General features: G+C 42.4%; 1 long non-coding RNA gene across 1 annotated transcript in view; it reads left to right on the top strand.

The window, feature by feature from the left end:
- LOC128929643 (uncharacterized) overlaps nt 1–21118 on the top strand; it is a 99969-nt gene that overhangs the window by 7871 nt on the left and 70980 nt on the right. Inside the window, exon 2 of the long non-coding RNA XR_013526661.1 lies at nt 11824–11966. This is a non-coding gene — a long non-coding RNA (uncharacterized LOC128929643). The remainder of the gene's footprint in view (nt 1–11823; nt 11967–21118) is intronic.

The following is a 21118-nucleotide window of genomic DNA, read 5'->3' as shown; positions in this document are numbered from 1 at the left end:
TACCAGATTATCAAGAAAATACATAAAACAACAAATAAAGCACACCACACCAAAAGAATGTACATTTGGGCTCAGCTAGATCACAGTATCTAGCCATGGATGTGCTGACTGATACAGCCTCCAGGTTTTTGGATAGTTCGCATCCAGATTCTAGTCTTTTTTTTTTTTTTTTTTTTTTTCTCCACTCACCTCTTAGTTTTTAGCATTAGATCTGCATTCCCTCACAGATTTTTTTTCTCTTTCCACAAGGGGACAAAAATTCCGGTTGAAAACTCTGGGTGTATCCAGGGTTTGAGAAAGTAATTGATAGTTAAATAACTTAAGTGGTTAGTCCTCCCCCGCATAATCCCAAAGGAGAACTCAAGGCTAGATAATTACACCTCAGCTTTTTTGACCACTGACTCCCAACAGGATTTTTCCCTTCTACTATTGAAATGATCATTTCTCAACTGTGGTCTGTTCTACTGTTTGACTGCTTTGGTTAGAAAGCTCTGATGCTAGGAGGTTCTTCCCAATATTAAGAAAAAAAAAATCTGTAGTGAACTTCCTTGCCTTTGGAGTGGCACAAAATATGACTCATTCTCCTTTCATGTCACATATTTGAAGATGGAATTGTGCTGCTTCTGAGCCATCCTTCCACCAATTAAAACTGCCCCAGTTCCTTATCTGTACCTTCCGGACACAATGTACTTTTTCAGTATGTCCTTCTGAGTATGGACCTGAAGCTGAACATAATGTCCCAAAGATGACATCCTGTCTAGCCCAGAGGGGTGTGGTTACTTCCCATTAGGCATAGTGTTTCAATGCAAACAAAGTTTGTGGCCTGTTTTAAAATATCTGCATCCCACGGGTAAAATATCTATATTCTACTAAGATTGTGATCTACAATAATCTTCACCCTTTAATATAGGACTTGGTAGCTGGCTGTGTCTTTAGTTGCACTTGTATCATTGATTTTTCAAAAAAAGAACTACGTATCAGGTTTTACATTTATTTCTATTAAATGAATCTTGTGGCTTTAGGATGCCATTCTAGCCTACAGAGGCCATGTTGATACTCCCAGGAGCAGAGGCTAGAACAGGACAGGAAGATTATCCATGGAAAGCATATCTGTGGCCAGGTGACCCCTGGCACAGTCTGGACTACTGCTAGGCAAAAATCTTTGGACTGTGCTTTATGTTATATAGTCACATTATTATACATCCAGAATATTATGCATATTAAATTATTTTTCTGTTTTGGCCAGATATTTGTCACTACACGCATAGTAACATAAATAGATTCTTGTTGCAAGAGAGCCAATCAGTACATAAGAATATGCAGAAAAATAAGAAAACTCACACTCCCACCTCTTCCCAGAGTAACCATGGGTACCATGTGCCTTCTATTTATGTACATGCATATGGTTGTACTTATATATAGATAGATAGGTCTACGTCATGATATTAGACTACTGCATGGTATGACCATGACATTATTATTATCATTACTATTATTATTTTGAGACAGGATCTTGCTCTGTCCCCCAGGCTGGAATGCACTGGTGTGATTTTGGCTCACTGTAACCTCCACTTCCCAGACTCAAGCAATCCTCCTGCCTCAGCCTTCCAAGTAGCTGGGATCATAGGCTCATGCCAGCATGCCCAGCTGATTTTTGAATATTTTGTACAGATGGGGTTTTGCCATGTTGTCCAGGCTGGTCTCAAACTCTTGGACTCAAGCCATCTCCCTACCTCAGCCTCCAAAGTGCTGGGATTATAGGAGTGAGCCACTGCTCCTGGCCAACATTATTTATAAAACCATCAACGGTGACTTAGATGGTTATTTGTGTTGTTCTCAACTCTATTATTTCGGACTCCACTGCAGTGATTTCACTTTTCTATGCAATTCTGAATCCATTTGCAAATGTTCCCCCAGTATTGATTCTCAGTAGAAATACATGAGCCGTGGGGCTATATGCTTATATGCTATCTCCCCAGTGTCTTCTCAAAAGGTGTGCCAGTCCCTCCCTATACATCTTGGCTTTGTACCAAGTAGAATGTGCCCAACTACTTTTCCTTCTATAAAGGATGGTTACATTGACTTAGCCTTGTCGATATGGAACAAAACAAACAAAACAAAAATATTACTTGTCTTTCAGACCTATTCTTTATTTTAAAGAATATGTATGCTGCATTCAGACCATCTCTCCCTGATAATTAGGGAAATCCCCAGATGAAAGCCCATAAAACGTTAAAAGGGGGAAATTCTGCATCTCCACATCCCTATGGAACACGTCACAGAAGCCAGGATTGGAGAGCCAGTTCCACACACCTCCATATCCCCTCTGAGATGAATGGCAATTCTTTACATGCCCTGGGCACAGGCCCAAATGCCTTCCAGGCTTGTCTAATCCTCCAGAGGAGATTAAAGGCAATACAGCCAGCATATCCAATCATTAGGAATTTGGCTTCTGGGGCCAGGCACTCTTGGGCGTGAGTGCCAGCTCTCTTATTTATAAGCTGTAACCTTGGCCATGTTATTTAACCCTTCTGAGCCTGACTTTCCTCACTCCTACAAGACAGGTAATATACCAACCACAGAGGGTGATTTTGAGGATTAAATGAGATATTGATTGTAAGGAAACCAGTAACATAGTTGATGGCAAAGTGAGCACCCAGTAACAGTTAATCATTCTCATTACTACTACTATTTACTAAGTCCTTATTTCTGTCCAGTAAAATCCAAGTCATGGCAAGGACTTGAACCTCACAGGAATAAAACATGGCCCACTTGGTTCAGCGTGATGGCTCCCAGGGTGGTGTGCCATTACCCACCTGCAAATTCCTGACAGCCCAAGGTGACACCAGTCATTTCCTCCTTGCCTTCCTCAGGCAGCATATTGAGTGGCTGCTAGCATCACTCCAGAGCCAGATAATCTGAATCCAAATCTAACTCTCCTACCTATAACTGAGTGATTTCCATGCTAGAAATCGCTTCTCTGGGTCCAGCTTACACTTAAGTGAATGAAGATGTAAAATGCAGATGATGCAGAGTTATGGTGAGGACCGAGTGAACTAATACATGTAAAGCTTTTAGAAGGGTGCCTGGCACATGGTGGGTTCTCAGGCATCATTAGCTGTTTTCATTATTCTGTGGAAGGCCATTTGCTGCTGCCTTAAAAAGGCTGATCTCACAGAACCATCTGCTCTTGGCAGAAGAGCTCAGCACCAATAGCCAATTTGTGTTTCCTTCCAACTCCCAGATGGCAGCGCTGCAGCACTTTCTCCTCACCTCATTTCACCTCATTCAGACGCACTCCACATCAGGACCCTTAGGCAGTGCAGAGACAGTTCTTTAGGCAGAGGGATACCACGTTCCCAAAAGAGCCTGCTGAGGCCATGGAGGGCCCCTTCCTCCAAGCTAGGCTTTCGGCCAGTCCCTCCTTGGCTTTTATGGATGCTCTGTAGCCCTGTGGCAATTAGGTTCCAGGACAACACTCATACCATTTCCTGCCAAGGAGAGTTCAGAAAACTCCACACCATGCAGTGCAATTGGGAGAAAACTCAAGGGAGAGCGCTGTCGTGGGACCTCCCAGTGGTGATTTGTACAAATGAAGCAATGCTATCCAGCTTCCCAGAAGACACCGCCTTTTTTCTCTTACATTACAGCTCTGAGTCAAAGTGTACTGTGGCCTCGGACCCGGGGCATATGGCCCATCTGACAGCTACACTGAGGGAAGCTGAGCCTGCTTCTGAAGCCTGTACCAGAAGGCAGAAAGGGAGACTCCCAGCTCTCCCTTCTTAAAAGCCAGAGAGGAAATTGTCCCAAATGCTCTTCAGTCCAAAATGGAAAGTTAGATTCAATGGCCTGTACTCTGCTGCCAGCTAACCTCCGTTTTTCCTTTTCCCATTGTGCTGAGTTCAGTCACTGGTGGGTCATGCATTTTAAGGGTTTGAATGCAGAAGAAAGGAGGGCTTCTCAGTTTCTGAGCCTTGAGAAGGTGACACTGTGGCCTCCAACCAGCAGCCATGCCCCCAGGCACCTCGCTCACTTGCACTATTTCAGGGACTTCCTGGTGCAGTAAGGATGTGACTGAGCCCTGAGCCCCCAGGCTACCAGCCACACCCAGGGGCTAAGGGGTAAAATGGGAATCCTATTCCACAGCAGCGACATAGAAGGGACTCAGGGCTGGTGAGAACCCATATTTCTGCTCTCTTTTACTCTGGACTCTGAACATAATACCTGAGTCTCCCTGAAGCAAATCAGAGAGGTGAAAAGCAACTTATATGTTGTTTTTTTTTTGAGACTGGTCTCTCCATGTTGCCCAGGCTGGTCCTGAACTTCTGGGTTCAAGGGATCCTCCTGCCTCAGCCTCATCAGTAACACATATAATTCAACAAGGAATAAACACACCAACAATTTCGAGCACCACAATTGGAGCACTGTGCCCTGCTAAATGTGAGGAGCATTCGCCTCTCTGATGTTATAATCATAAGACCCGGGCCTGTGGCTTAAGCTCCTCTGTTCACTTAGAGTCTCCCACACCACCAAACAAGTCTGGAGACAGAGAAAGATGCTAATATTTCCCCTAAGTGCCAGGCACTGTTTTCTATTCTTTACATTGACCGTTTCATTTATTTCTTCCAATCATCCTAAATATATTGGTATATTTAGCCTGCTTTATATATAAAGGGATTAAGGCTCAGAGACGGTAAACTATTTGCCAAATGTCACAGAGGTTGCAAGGGAGAGGGGTCAGGATTCAGGTCTGCAGGCTGCAAAGCCCATCTATAGGACACCAGTACGCATTTGTTGACTTACTGCTTATCATCCTAAGTCTTACAGAAGCCCCGGCCCTCTAACTACACTAACTGTAGAAGTCTCTAGCACTGTTATTCCTACTAAGGACCTGGGCTGCCCCAGTGCTATAAGCTCCCTCCAGGAGCCCAGGACCACAACAGGCAAAGCCATCTGTTTCCAGAGTCTGATGCAATTCACACCCTTCTCCTCCCCTCCTGCTGCGGAATATCTTTGGTATCTGCCCAGCGATTTAATCTCCACAATTTACAGTCAAATCTTGGGAGGGCTTAGAAAATCTTCATTTAACACAGTGGCTGGAACATGCAGAGAGTTGGCATGCAGCCTCCACATGGGCTTCATGACTAAATCTGCTACACTCAAACCCATTATATTGAAATTACCATAAAATTCACACTATTCCAATCCTCAGAAATGATAGTTTTATTTAGAAGTGAGCAAAAGCAATGATTTCATAGGCCCCAGTGCCAAAATCTTAGCTGAATGTTTCTCAAATGTTTTGTTTTCAGAACCTTTTCATACTGATAAAAATTATCGTAGAGTCCAAAGAACTATTGTTTAGCTAAGTATCTATCAATATTTACAATTTTAGAAATTAAAGCTGAAAATTATAAAATATTTATTTGTTAGTACATTAAAAATAATAAACCTAACACATGTTAACATAAATATTTTATGGAAAATCACTAGTTTCCAAAATCACAAACATTTAGTCAGAGTGGGCAGTTTTAAAAAATATTGTTCCAAATCTCTTTAATTTACAGTGTTACAGAAGACAGCAGGTGACTCACATCTGTTTCTGCAGAGAGACCCCTGGTAAACTTGTAAGCGAATAAGAGTTAGAAAGGCAAAGAGTATTTTATTCCCACGGCTGTAATGTGAATTTCCTGGAAAGGGTCTCAGGGGCCACTCTCCACGGGGTCCCTGGACCACACTTTGAGAACCATTGTTTAAGCTTAAGAGTGTGATTATTTATTTATTTATTTTGTGAATGTCTCTTCATTCAAGAAAAATCTAAATGGGCTATTGTCTTGGCATAGGAAGTTGGTGAGGGTGGGGTAGGTTTCAGAAAAATAATGTCCCAGTTACCAATTTAAAGCGAATAGCCTCCTTGAGACCACTGTGGGCACACCGGAACTCCGCTGCAGCCCTCTAAGCTGTTGCAGAGCTGCCACCACCAGGTGTCTGGCTAGAAAGATGTCATCTCCCCATGACAGCCACCTGCCCAGATGATGTACTTTGGCCCCAGGAAGCAGGAGGAAGAAGAGACAGACGGAATGATGCCCACATCCCTGCTGCCAGGAGACCAGATGATGCCTGGTCAGGAAGCTGGGAGGGCCCAGCTCAGTGGAATAAGCATATGGGTCCTGCTCAGGTGTGAAGCCAGGAGGGCATCTGAGCTACAACCTGAAATCAAAGCCCAAGATTGAGCCACAGTCTGAATTTTTTGGATGGCAGTTCTGCCAATTAAACCGATGGTAACAATAATAATATACTGCTGATAATGTAAAAACTGCTTTATATGGAGAATTTTGAGCCAGGCAGCGTGCCAAGCACTTCACAGAAATCATTTCACTAATCCCACACAACCAACCCTTTGAGATAACCGTTACCCTAATCCCTTTTTTACAGACAAATAAAGCAAGGCAGGAAGAGTTGCAGTTATCAATCAAGGTCACACACACTACGTCTGTTGAGCCGAAATTTGAATTCACTTCCACCAGGCTGCAAAAACTCTCTTCCGCTTCCCAGCCGCACCAGCTAGGCAAACTCCTGCCAGAGGAAATCTCACCATTGGAGTGCAACAGGCGTAGATTTCTCCTACTTATGCAGGGGAAGCTGAAGTCACAGCAAAGGGAATACTACTGTGTCCCATGGAAAGAAAGATGAAGACAGAGTGGACACTCCATTCCTAATCCCATCAGGCATCTGGAGGATTCAGGACTGACTTGTACTGGGGACATCACAAAACTTAGGGAGGTGGGGAGCTGAGGTGACAGTCTCAGTACACGGCCCCCAAGCTTTCAGATCCTCTCCTGCACCCCTCCCCACCTAGCTCTGCACTTGGCATTGTTGCTGCCAGCAAGAAAGTTTGAGATCTTCAACCCCCACCCCCGAAAAAAAACCCTCCACTCTCTGCCCTGTAAGCACTACCATCCCTTCAAAGTTTGGACCCACGTGGGGTCCTTTGGAGCCCTGCTCCCTAGAGGATCACCTGGCACAGGGCCACCTCCACATCCCACCCCTTCTGAGCTCAGCCTCCCAGAGGTGTAAACTTCTTACAAACACACACTATCACCCAATTCCCTGGAAAAACAAACAGGGCAATTGTGTGAGAATTCCATTCCAAGGCATCCTCCCTTCTCTGTAACCAGAGGCTCCAGGGAGTTCAGCTTCGCACGAGCTTTTAATTTGCGTGCAGACAAGCACAAAAGGCCCAACCGGATATACCTGTTATTTCCCAATGACCTGAGAGCCCGAAGTTTATGTTAAGCCCTGGGTTATGGCACCGCTTGCACGCAAGGCTCTGCGGCTCCCGCAGGCAATTGAGAGGTAGTGGTGTACAGGACAGAGGAACAACTCTGAAGTGACAGCACATAATTTAATTCCCCCTAAGCTTTCCAAGCATGCAGACTGTTCCTTTTTTGTCAGCATATAACCTAAGTGATTTGTTCTACTCAGGCAAGAAATGTCTAATTTAAACCACATTGCAGCTAAGCCCTTAGTGAAGAAAGAGAACTCCTTGCTTGGGGCTTAGCTGTGCGTGGTTAGGCTGGTAGCAGCTGAGGCAAAGCGGATCCCTTTCAGCCCCTGTATTTCTTACCTAGGTCATGACTGGAGATACGTGGGTTGGGGGGCTCTAATCACCACACTCACTCTTCTGTCTCATGCTCCATCCCTCGTGAATGGGTTTAGTTTTAGTAAGAATGTTTACAGGAGAATGTTGGCTCCGTCCAGGGTTTGAGTCCCATCTGAGCCACCAGGAGCTGGGTGACTTCAGGCAAACCTCTTAAACTCTAACCATTGTTTTTTCTTCTCTGAGAAATAGGACAAGTCGATGGTGGGGAAGGGGGGTGGTGCACAGATTGACACATTTTCATGGCAAGTGACCTGGCTTAGGGAGTAAGAGATCTGTGCTCCAGCCTGGCTCTGTTCCTAGCTAGCAGTGGATTTGCAGCAAGGAACTTTTCTCTGGGCCTCAATTTCCTCATTTATAAAATAAGTAGGCTGGATGAAATGGTCTTTAAAGTTCCTTCAGCTATAAAATACTCTGTATGTCTTAAATCACTTGGAGTTTGACAAAATAATAATAATAGTTACATTATTATTATATTATATATAATATTATATTATTATTTATTGTTTATTAATATATTATTTATATTATATTATTATTATATTATTATTATTACTGTGATTTCTTCCTACAATCCCAAAGATTTCACTAGCCGTGCAAATCTTAAAATTTTTCTTTAAAAGTACTTTTATTGGCCTAACTGACATGAAACAAAGAAGGATTCTAGGCCCTGAGATGGTAAGATTTGGGGTGGAGGTTCTGTGTCTGTCTCCTTCCCCATAGAATTACCAAATTTCCCATCTAGCTCTGCCAGACTGCTGAATGGTCTCTAAGTAAGTACAGCCTACATTTCAAGGCTGTTTCCTCAGCCAAAAATGCCCCTTCTCGTTGTCTGCTGTGAAACTCCCTTCCTCTTACCCTCCTCTTTCCATTATGGGACTGTGTTCTCTTCTGGGCTCCCTTGAGGACTTCACACTATTATTCCATTGACTTCATGTTGTTATTTTTGGTTTTGTATTCAGTATGTCTTTGCTCAACTAGACCCTCAGGATCTCCATCACCTGTACCACCCAGCCTCTCCTTCCCAGCCTTCCCCAGCACCTGGTATACATTCATGGAAGAATTAACTTTTGAACCCTGTGGATTTCATCACAATAATGCTGCATGGGTTTAGGATAGACATTCACAATCTGAGATGAGCAGCGCTAACCCCCATCCCTAAAGGAAACCTAGTAAGGGTGGTGATTAGAGACATTTTGAATGATTACTTCAGGAAAGGATCAAATTCATTGAAAAGCTGCTATCTTAGTGAAGATGTAACTATGAAAAGACATAAAAGACAAAATCCTAATAACTGTATATTTGCAAGTGCCTTTTTTTAAGAATAGGAATCATCTCACCAGAGTATTTGAGGAAGGATGTGTGTGGTTGTTTGCATGTCGCTGCCAATAGTTAAGAATGTTTCATTCTTCTGGGATCACTAAGCCTAAGAGGATAATTTGAGGTTACTCTTGGGGAGGAAAGGACACTTATGTTGGGAATTCAATCGATGGTAGTTAAGTGTCCTTTTTGTTTAATAATTGGGGTAAGTATGACAAATATACAACATTCCCAGGGAGTGAGGAGAGAGGCTAAAGAAGACAGATGAGCAAAATAGGCTTGATTGAGAAAAGCAGAATTTCTACTACCAGTGACAATTGTGGGAGCAGCGTTCCTGTAATGGAGGGGAAATGAATAAAATCTGAGGTCCCAGCTCAACAGGGACCTTTCTCCTGCTAGCCAGCTGGAAGGCAGGCTTGAAAAAAAAAAAAAAAAAAAAGGAAGCACGGGGAAGGATGTTTTTTTTAATAAGTCATCTCGGAAATGATCATGAACACAGTAAAGCTGGTTTTCAAAAAAGGAAAGTGAGAAAAGAAGTGGTAGCTTGAAGCTGGTCATTGACGAAGAGAGAAAACTTCTGAACCTCCCAAGAGGGTGTACCTGGTTTGAGTGGGCAGGACTCCAAAGCCTTTAGGATCGATGGACCAGAACAGAGAAATGAAAGTGCAACAAGAACAACTTTGCGGAAAAGGCAGGAGCAGGGTAGGAAGCAAAAAGGGTGTGTACTTTTCCTTTCTGATCTGAGAAAGGGAAATTTTGTGCTGGGAAGAGTTATGTGGGAGGAGGAAGGAAAGGCGCCAGGAATTCCCGGAAGGTATGTGATGTGTGACCTTATAATCTCCTGCAACAATTTCTACACTGATTGGGACACCCTGTGTGTAAGCATCCCTTCACCTCTGCTCTAAAAATGCCATTAGGTAAATATCTGTTTTATTAACATTTTTAGAAATTAGCCTGGTTTACAGAATTCCACAAAACAATTCGCAGTAATGCTAAAATGTATGTGATACCAGGAGAAGCAGTGCCTTATCTGAATTCCCAGGGCACTGAAGGCACTGCTTTGGATTTAAAATCTTTCCTTAGTGATCTTAAACATAATGAAACAGGAGAGAACGTTGATCTCAGAGTAGGAATTGCACCAACCACAGCCTTAATGCCCAGCAGGCTTAGTTCGCTGGAATAATTAGCTTAGGAAATGCATGATTCAAGATGTCCACACAGTGGCCCCCACAAAGTCTGAAGTGGAAACAAAGAAAAAACCAGAGAGCCTTTTGTACAAGGAAACCAACTGTGTTTACATGCAAAAGATCCATCTCCTGTATCTACCTAAAAGCAATGACTCTAGGGGGGTGGAATAATTTATACATGTGTAAAAACATTTATTTTTCTATGTATTTAGTTCAAGTGTGTGTTAAAATATCTGTAAACAACTCCAGACCCCCTCCCCATCTTTTAATCCTAAAGGCAGTGTTACACAGACGTCCAAATGTTTTGAGAGGACAATCTTAAATATACAAAAGGTTTCCTAATTTATCACCATATGCTTGCTGGAAACCAACAGTGCTGAGTTGGGTAATATTCTTTTAACTCTGATTGAATTATACGTTAATTCGTTGTGGTGGTCTTCGATTTCAGACACTTTTAGCAAATTACGGAGGAAAAGCAAGATGGTATGATTCATGACCTATCACAGCAGCAAACTCACTTAAAATTGGGAAAATAAGCCATTCCTAATTGTACTTAAGTAAGGAAATAGCTCATTTATGAATCTAAGAAGATTAAAGAATATGGCTTTAGTGTGTTTGTTTAGAATCTATGCCAAAAATTTTTTTAGAATCACAAATCTGGTTTTTTTCTTTTCCTTAAAAAAACTTTAATAAAGCCAAATATTTAAAAAGAAAAAGAAAGAGAGAAAGAGAGGAAAGAAAGAAAGAAAGAAAGAAAGAAAGAAAGAAAGAAAGAAAGAAAGAAAGAGAAAAGAAAGAGGAGGGGAAGGAAGGAAGAAAAGAAGGAGGCAAGCAAGGAAGGAAGGAAGGAAAAAGAAAGAAAGTTTCACATGCAGTTTCAGCACTAAGGGATCCTGACAAGTAATTCACCTCTGCTTTGAATGTGGGGTTTTACACTGTATGATATGTACCTTTGGGGTGGGTCTTTTTTAAACCATCATTGCATTATTGGGGTTTTATGTGATTTAATATATAAAAAGTGAGGCTATTCACTAGCTAGTTGTTTGGGTTTACGTAAAGTTCAATCTCCACAGGTTAGCTCAAGAGATCTTTTTAAAATGAAATTTCAAGCATGTTGCTTGAAAATCTTTAACGTGTTCTCAATTAATTTGCAATAAACTCCGGCCCCCCTCCTGTTGCACACACAATCTATACCCTTCCTGCCTTTTGCATGCACTGCTCTCCAGCCACCCTGGTCTCCTGGCTGTGCCTCCAATGTCAGAGTGATTTCTGGGCTTGCCTTTTTTTTTTTTTTTTTTTTTTTTTTTGCCTGGAATGTTCTTCCCTGAAGAACTTTCAAATGACTGCTTTCTTCATCTGTCTCCTCTTGGAGCATCATTCCCTGACCTTCCTTTCTAGGGCAGGTCTAGAATTCAGCCCATTGCTGTTATCCAGTCAGTCTCTCTGGCATCCATCACAAGCAATCTGCTTATCTTGTTTTTGGTGAGTTTATATCTGTTTCTACCACTAGATTATAAATTCTTCCTGGATAAAGACCTAGTTTACCTTATTCACCATTCTCTTCCCTTAGTGCCTGGCATGTAGTAGGTGTTCGATAAATGTGTATTGAAAGAATGGATGAGTGATATGACATTGATCTACATCTGTTTTTCTTTTCAGGCTATCTTTATCAAGTTTTGGTATTGATCTTATGGGTCAGTTCCTGAGAAGGAGAGAAGTCCTTGAGTTGTTGGGTAAATGTGGTTCAAGTAAGATGCTGAACGGTGCCAGCCATGTAGACTCCGCCACAGTGAAGGAGGAAGGTAGAGAAAAATGGGTTCCAACATGTGTGTATGTGGGGGTGGGAGGGGTGTGTTGCTTGGGGGTGGACAGATAATGGTGGTGTGCTCTATGCCTTTTTTTTTTTTCAGGTATGAAACCAGGACATCAGCTGAGCATATAAGAGGGGAAAGAGGTGCAGGGGGTTAAGGCAAAATGAAAAGATTTAGAATTATCTTAAAAGAGTAGGAAAGCAAATCATGTAGAGATGTATAATATGGTTGCAGTGTTCAGATTCCATTTGAGTTTTGTCATCATGAACTTGAATTGAGACAGCTGGAATTTGGAATTTCCCTAACACTTGAGGTGGGAACCTAAATTGTTAACCACTTTTATAAAGGCAATGTCCCTTGATCAAGCAATCCTAGTCTAAAAACTTATCCTAAAGACAATTGGACAAGTTTGAGAAAATGTACATACAAAGTTGTTTAACAAAATATTTTATTATAATTGATAGCAAATAAATGGAAAGTATCTAAATATTCAGCAATATGGGATTGGATAAATTCTGAAACATACAATGGGATATTTGGCAGCTATTAAAGACTGTCTATATTCACTGATATGATGAATAAGCATGATGACGTATTGAGTGAAAAAGAATGCAGTTTTCAAACCAGCACATAGCGTAAAACCCTTTTTTAAAAGTCATTTACTTATGTATTTTAGCACAAAGCCATGGAAGGATGTTCACCAAAGTGTCAAATCCTCTCATCTGCTTCTATGTATCTTTTTGAATTGGGCAACATGTTCTATAATAAGTATTTGAAAACAGAATAAACTGAGAAAAAAATTTAATTAGATCCCATTTGTTAGTTTTTGCTTTTGTTATTATTGCTTTTGGTGTCTTTGTCATGAAATCTTTGCCAGTTCCTATGTCCAGAATGGTATTGCTTAGGTTGTCTTCCAGGGTTTTTATAATTTTCAGTTTTATACTTAAGTCTTTAATTCATCTTGGATTGATTTTTGTATTTGGCGTATATACAATCTTCTACATATGGCTAGCTAGTTGTCCCAGCACCATTTATTGAATAAGGTGTCCTTTTCCCATTGCTTGTTTTTGTCAGTTCTGTTGAAGATCAGCTGATTGCAGGTGTGCAGGCTTATTTCTGGGCTCTCTATTCTGTTCCATTGGTCTATGTATCTCTTTTTGTACAGGTACCATGCAGTTGTGATTACGGTAGCCCTGCAGTATAGTTTGACATGATGCCTCCAGCTTTGTTCTTTTTGCAAATGATTGCCTTGGCTATTTGGGCTCTTTTTTGATTCCATATGAATTTTAAAATAGTTTTTCTTTCTAGTTCTGTGAAGAATATCACTGATGGTTTGATAGGAATAGCACTGAATCTGTAAATTGCTTTGGACAGTATGGCCATTTTAATGATATTGATTCTCCCTATCCATGAGCATGGAATGTTTTTCCATTTGTTTGTGTCATATCCGATTCCTTTGAGAAGTGTTTTATAATTCTCATTGTAGAGATCTTTCACCTCCCTGTTTAGCTGTATTCCCGGGTGTTTTATTCTTCTTGTGGCAATTGTGAATGGAATTGCATTCCTGATTTGGCTCTCAGCCTGGCTGTTGTTGATGTATAGAAATACCAGTAATTTTTATGCATTGATTTTGTATCATGAAACTTTGCTGAAGTTGTTTATCAGCTAGGCTCTAATTAAACTTAAGAGCTTCTTCACAGCAAGAGAAACTATCAACAGAGTTAACAATGACCTGGCCAGGCACAGTGCCTCACGCCTATAATCCCAGCACTTTGGGAGGCCAAGGCAGGTGGATCACGAGGTCAAGAGATCTAGACCATCCTGGTCAACAAGGTGAAACCCCGTCTCTACTAAAAATACAAAAATTAGCTGGGCATGGTGGTGCGCACCTGTAGTCCCAGCTACTCGGGAGGCTGAGGCAAGAGAATTGCTTGAACCCAGGAGGCGGTGGTTGCGGTGAGCCCAGATCATGCCATTGCACTCCAGCCTGGGTAACAACAGCGAAACTCCATCTCAAACAAACAAACAAACAAACAAACAAAAAAACCAATGACCTACAGAATGGAAGAAAATATTTGAAAACTATACATCTGACAAAGTTCTAATATCCAGCATCTATAAGGAACCTAAATTTACAAGAAAACGACAAACAACCCCATTAAAAAGTGGGCAAAGGATATGAGAACACACTTTTCAAAAGAAGACATACATGTGGCCAACAAGCAGATGAGAAAAACTCAGTATCACTGATCATTAGAGAAATACATATCAAAACCACAGTGAGATACCATCTCACACCAGTCAGAATTGCAACTATTACAAAGTCAAAAAATAACAGATGCTGGTGTGTTTGTGGAGAAAAGGGAATGCTTATACACTGTTAGTGGGAGTGTAAATTAGTTCAACCATTGCGGAAAGTAGTATGGCAATTCCTTAAAGAGCTAAAAACAAAACTGCCATTTGACCCAGCAATCCCATTACTGGGTATATACCCAAAGGAATATAAATTCTTCTATTATAAAGACACAGGCACACATGTTTATTACAGAACTATTCATAATAGCAAAGACATGGAATCAACCTAAATGCCCATGAGTGGCAGATCAAATTAAGAAAATGTGATACATATATATTGTGGAATACTATGCTGCCTTAAAAAAGAACCAGATCATGTGCTTTGCAGAAATAAGAATGGAGCTGATGGCTAGTATCCTTAGTAAACTAACTCAGGAGCGAAAATCAAATACCTCATGTTCTCACTTATAAGTGGGAGCTAAATGATGAGAACACATGGACACAAAGAGGGGAGCAACAGACATTGGGGCCTATTTGAGGGTGAAGGGTAGGAGAAAGGTGAGGATCAGAAGATGTAACTTGGGTACTAGGCTTAGTACTTGGGTGATGAAATAATCTGTACAGCAAACCCCCATGACACAAGTTTACCCATGTAACAAACTTGCACATATACTCCTGAACCAAAAATAAAAGTTAAAAAAAAAAAGACCCATCTGTGTAGTGTGCTCTCCCCCACCCCAGTTTGGTTTATTCTCCTTATCCATTGCATGCATTAACCCTTTAGAACTGCCAATGTCCTGAAGACCCTGACAGATCAGCTAGCAGGGTTACTGCAGGGCTCAGTGCGGCGATGTGGAGGCCTCCTCCAGCAATCCTGAAGCTGAAAGAGAATATCCACCTCCCCTATGCATAAGGAGTAGATTTGGGGGTGCTATTGAAGGTCTTTCTCCCATTTTGTTGGTAGTCGTAGCAATGCATTGATTAGCAGGAGAGGTTTCCTCTTAATCAGCCAGAAAACTAACACTTATGGAGTTCCTGCTATACACCAGCACTGTGCAGAGTGCTTTACATTTAAAAAATAAATCTGTTTAATCTTCACAATAATTCTACAACCAAAAAAGTTGTTATCTCCATTTTATAGATAAGAAAAAAATAAGGCCCAATGAAATGAAAGCACTTGCATAGCACACAGGAGGAAAGAGTGGAGAATCTAAACTTAAGTTTACAGCATACTGTTTTCAAGGCAAAACTACTTTCAAATTAAAATAAGATTCTTTCTTTCCCCAGTCTCCTCCAGCTAGCTTTTCATCCATGTGGATTTGTCAGGAGACAAGGAAATCAAATATCCAGCAATGTGTAGCTAGTGTTTAACAATCACATCATTACAAATGAAAAAATGTTTGAAGCTTGTCAGATCACCATTGTATGAAATATTCCCCACTTGGGACCATACAGCTCTGTATTTTTCTGATTGGTTAAAATATTTAGGATCTAGTCTATCCCAGAGACCCAGACATGTGTATTCTGTTATTCTTTTGTACCCTGTATTATTGCTTCACCAAGAGTATACTCCGGGTGATTTTTTTGTGTGTGTCCTTAATTTTGTCATTTTGTGATCTTTAATAACATCAGTTAACAATAATATTACTAAACTGTCCACTACAGTGTGTGTTTGTGAGTGCTGGCAATGGTTTAGCAGAATAGAATGAGTTAGATTCCCAACTGTGGTAGACCACGGAGTAGCAAACAGAGCACCGAAACTCTGCATCCTAATTCTTGATTTCTGGCAGTGATACCTGCCCATTCCATTACATAAGGTAAAGTGGCAGAAGATCAGGGAGACCCCTTTGGCTGTAAGATATTTTATAACTTGTTAAATAAGGGGACAATGCTTTATTTTGGGCAGGTCATTCAATCTCTTTAACGTATTAGGTAGGGACCATGGGCTAAGCTGTGACCACCCAAAACTCCTAAGTTGAACCCCAGATACCTCAGAAAGTAACTGTATTTAGATATGGAGTCTTTAAAGAGGTAATTAAGTTAAAATGAGGTTATTAGGGAGGGCTCTAATCTAATATGACTGATATTCTTATAAGAAGATTGAGGAAGATAGATGTGCACAGAGCAAAGACCATGTGAAGACACAAAGAAAACAGCCAAGGAGAGAGTCCCAGAGGACATTGTGATCTCTGACTTCCGGCTTCCAGAATTGTGAGAAAATGAACTTATATCATTTAAGCCACCAGTCTGTTGTACTTTGCTATGGTAGCCTGAACGGGCCAATACAGTAGGGTTCCCTGGAAAAGACTTTCTGATGGGGACTTGCATGCAAGAAGATTAACGGGGAGAGCTCGCAAAAGCAACCCCCAGACGGAGCGAGGGAGGAAAGTAGAATCGTGCAGGGAGAAAAGCTGCCCTCTGATGCAGTTGCTACAGGGTTCTCAGCTGATCCAGCAGGGTTTTCTGCATCTGGGATGGCCCCACAGAGTTGTCTGGATCAAAGCAGGGCCCAGGGGGAGATAATCTTGGGTAAGGCAGCTTCTTCCAGTGGAGGGAATTCCCAGTGAGGGACTCAGTTGTGGTTGTCTGCGGCGGGCACCAGACAGCTGGGGAGTGAGTTTCCCCTCCCTAACGAGGGGTCTGGATGACACACAAAGGCATCCCTTGCAGACCTGAAGCTCCTTGTATGCAGACCAGGATAAGCATAATGTCTGTGGTACATTTCCCTGCAGGCAGCAATGAGGAGCTAATGAGATAATGGATATGCAAACGCTTTGCTAACTGTAAAGACTATCAATACATTGTTATTCATCCTTATCTGTTATTTGTTGCTATCCTGTCCTTTCAGCTTCCCCAGGCTGGAATTATCACATTTTCTCTTTCCCTAGCTTTATTGGGGTCAGTGTCACAGGGAAAAAATAAGAAGAAAAATCAGAGTGGAATTCTAAAAAAGAAGGGTCCTGTGCTTTTCTGCCTAAAATATGTACAATCCTCAGTTGGCACTGTCAGGACTGGGGACCTCCTTCATCCATAAGTGGCTCTCCCACCCCTCGAGAACCTCTGTGTGAGGTGGACTTTAAGGTCAGGAGAATGAGGAAGCTGTGAAGGTCTTGGCCATCTTTCTTTCCTTATCTCTACTGAGACAGGGCTCCAGACACGGACCCATAAATCACCTTGAAGTTAAATGGCGCGGGGGGGGGGGGGGGGGGGGGGGGGCGAGAAAAGCCCTCTCAGGCAACAGCATTTCACAGCAGCAACAGGAAGTTGTAGGGAAAAGAGAAAAGTCGAAACCCAAGTGAAAATCTGAGTCACGGTTCAGAGAGGCCACAAATACCTTCCTTAGGAAGAGCCAGAAGAGAGAACACAGAGAAAGCAGAGTATTTTTTTTTTTGAACTTTTTAAAGGAGAATTTGTTTTTAATCCTGTGAAGCTAGTAAACATCTCTTTAAAGAATGTGTGTGGTCACACAGTTGAAGGGCTAGAAAATTACCTCCTCACAGCCCAGATGGTTATAAATGGGAGCAGTTGGGAGGAGGGTGAGTTAAAGGTCCCCACTCACACTACAGGACCCCACTTTTACGGCGGCTTTCCTCTGCCACTAACTCAGGAAGCGTGAGGGCGGCCTCTCATACACAGGGAGTTCTTGGAGGCTGACTTCAGGCACTCCAGAAAGAGGTGTCTGTGTTTTCCTAAGGGCTGAAGTTCACTCTACCTCCTCCTCTTTATTAAGATTTTCTAAACCAGGCAGGAATTGATATAGGAGTTAAAAATAAATTACTTAGGTAGATAGTGAGGGTACAGAAGTCCTGGGTAAGGTTTTCCTTTTAATAAAAAACAGCCCCAAATAGTTTTCCTTTCTAACGAAGAGCAGCCTGTGAAATCAAGCTGCAGACGTAGATGCCGGCAGACGAATACTACCTGGGGCTAGGTATGTTCAAAATGGCAGCTCCATCTCTTTGTTGTTGTTGTTGTTGTTATGTTTCGTTTTGTTTGAGACAGAGTCTCACTCTGTCACCCAGGCTGGCATACAATGGCGTCATCTGAGCTCACTGCAACCTCCGCCTCCCGGGTTCAAGCGATTCTCCTGCCTCAGCTTCCAGAGTAGCTGAGATTACAGGCATGTGCCACCAAGCCTGGCTAATTTTGCATTTTTAGTAGAGACGGGGTTTCTCCATGTTGATCAGGTTGGTCTCAAACTGGTGACCTCAGGGGATCCGCTCACCTTGGCCTTCCAAAATTTTGGGATTACAGGCGTGAGCCACCATGCCCCGCCCATCTTCCCTTTCTGTTTGCCAGCCATGGGTTCAGTAAGGAGCAGACAAGATGGCCGTGGTCATGTGGAAAACCCATTACATAAGATTAGGGTGGGGTGGCCAGTCTTCCCCCAGCTATGTAAACATCACACATGACCTAACCAATCTGCGGGCCCTATATAAATCAGACACGCCTCCTCAAGCCTGCTTAAAATCTGGTAAACTCCCGGGGCCAGTCCTCCCCTTTCAGAAACCCCTCTTTCACTAGAAGAGAGCTTGCTGTTCTCCTTTCTCTTTCTTCTGTTTGTTAAACCTCTGCCGCTAAACAATCTCTGCATGTCCCTGTCCTAAATTTCCTTGGCGCCAGGTGACGAACCCTGGGTTTAAACCAGACAACAAAGCTACTTCAGAATGACACAACAGCAGGCATGGGGATTTCTGGCAAACAACAAACCACAAACGAACTCAGAGAGATTAGAAAACAAATCCAATCCACGGGGTGAGGTGGCTCACGCCTGTAATCGCAACACTTTGGGAGCCCAAGGCAGGCAGATCACCTGAGGTCAGGAGTTTGAGACCAGCCTGACCAACGTGGAGAAACCCCGTCTCTACTAAAAATACAAAATTAGCCAGGCTTGGTGGCACATGCATGTAATCTCAGCTACTTGGGAGGCTGAGGCAGGAGAATTGCTTGAACCTGGGAGACAGGTTGCAGTGAGTCTAGATCGCGCTACTAAACTCCAACCTGGGCGACAAGAGCGAAACTCCATCTCAGAAAAGAAATCCATCCAGAGGAGGAGGAGAGGAGAAAAGGGCCTCTCTTCCCAGAAATACAGGAGAGATAGAACACAGGCAGCCCTGTTCTGGGCCTGCCCCATTCTCCAGTAAAATACCGTCCCAGTGTGGTGGGACTTTTCGCATTGTAGGGCCCAAATAGAGATCCAGGCATTTTTTTACACCATGAACCGAAGTTCTGAGTAAATGAATTTATCTTGATTGTAGTTAAAGTGTCTGGTTGGGCATATCCAAACATGGAATACTATATCAACAGTAAAAATCCAGGAAACGGCCAGGTGCGGTGGCTCCCGTCTGTAATCCCAGCACTTTTCCGATCTGCTGAAAGGTGGGCAGATCACCTGAGGTCAGGAGTTGGAGACGAGAATCTCTACTAAAAACACAAAAATTAAATGGGTGTGGTGGCAGGAGCCTGTAATTTCAGCTATTCTGGAGGCTGAGGCAAGAGAATTGCTTGAACCTGGGAGGTGGAGGTTGCAGTGAGCCAAGATTGGGCCATTGCACTCCAGCCTGGGTGACAGAGCAAGATGCTGAATTTAAAAAAAAAAAAAAAAAAAAAAGGCCCAGGCATAGTAGGTCACACCTGTAATCTCAGCACTTTGGAAGGCCAAGGAGGGAAGATCTCCTGAGGTCCGGAGTTCAAGACCAGCCTGACCAAGATGGAGAAATCCTGTCTCTATACTAAAAATACAAAATTAGCCAGGCATGGTGGCGCATGCCTGTAATCCCAGCTACTCAGGAGGCTGAGGCAGGAGAATCGCTTCAACCCGGGAGGTGGAGGTTGCGGTGGGCTGAGATCACGCCATTGCACTCCAGCCTGGGCAACAAGAGTGAAACTCCCTCTCAGGAAAAAAAAAAAGCAGAAACGTGGGGAAATGTTCAGCATATCTTCGGAACTTAAAATAGGTTAGTAGTGCATTGTTAGCATAAATAAAACAGTATATTGAGTGTGATTCCTACTGAAAACAAAATAAAGAACACTCAGTCTGCCAAGTTCAAAGACCAGAGTGCCAGATGCAAAATGTTAAATGTTTCTCTCTGTGATGGGATTACTTTTTTCTTTGTACTTTTCTGCATTTCCTGATTATTTTTTCTACAGTAATCATGTTTCTACTATAATCTGAGAAATAAAACATAAGAAAATTTAGTCAGATGAGTTGTTCCATGACTGATTATTTCTTCACAAACAGATGCTCCTCAACTGTTAATGGGGTTTTTTTCCTACAAACCCATTGTAAGTTGAAAATATCGTACGTCAAAAATGCACTTTATACACCTGACCTACTGAACATCATAGCTTAGCCTCGCCTACTTAACCATGTTCGAAACACTTACATTAGCCTACAGTTGAGCAAAGTCATCTTATGTAATTTAATGAATACTATACCGAAAGTGAACACTAAATGGTTGTATGGCTCCTTGAGGTATGGTTTCTACGAATTCATATTGCCTTTGTGCCATCATACAGTCGAGACATTGTAAAGTCAAACCATCGTGAGTCAGGGATCATCTGTACATTCATACACGGTATAAATACATGGGTGTGTATGTGTGTGTGCATGTAAATGTGTGTGTCAAAGCTCCTGAGTACTTCTTCTTTCCCAGCTAGGAGCCTCTTTGCCTTGCTGAGCTCTCGAATCTTCTGTCTCTGCACAACAGATTTCTGGAAAGACAATGTCTTGGTACAGCACCCCCAGCCTTCCACCAAGGGATTCCAGCAGATGTTCACTCCCAGCTCAGCTTGGATAGGACCACCAGGGACCCTGCCTTTGGTCTCCACAGTCACTTCCTGGGGTAAGA

The sequence above is a fragment of the Callithrix jacchus genome, chromosome 14 (genome assembly GCF_049354715.1).
Source record: "Callithrix jacchus isolate 240 chromosome 14, calJac240_pri, whole genome shotgun sequence".
Classification (NCBI taxonomy): domain Eukaryota; kingdom Metazoa; phylum Chordata; class Mammalia; order Primates; family Cebidae; genus Callithrix; species Callithrix jacchus.
The sequence above is the reverse complement of the archived record's forward strand: the minus strand, read 5'-3'. Positions and strand labels throughout refer to the sequence as shown.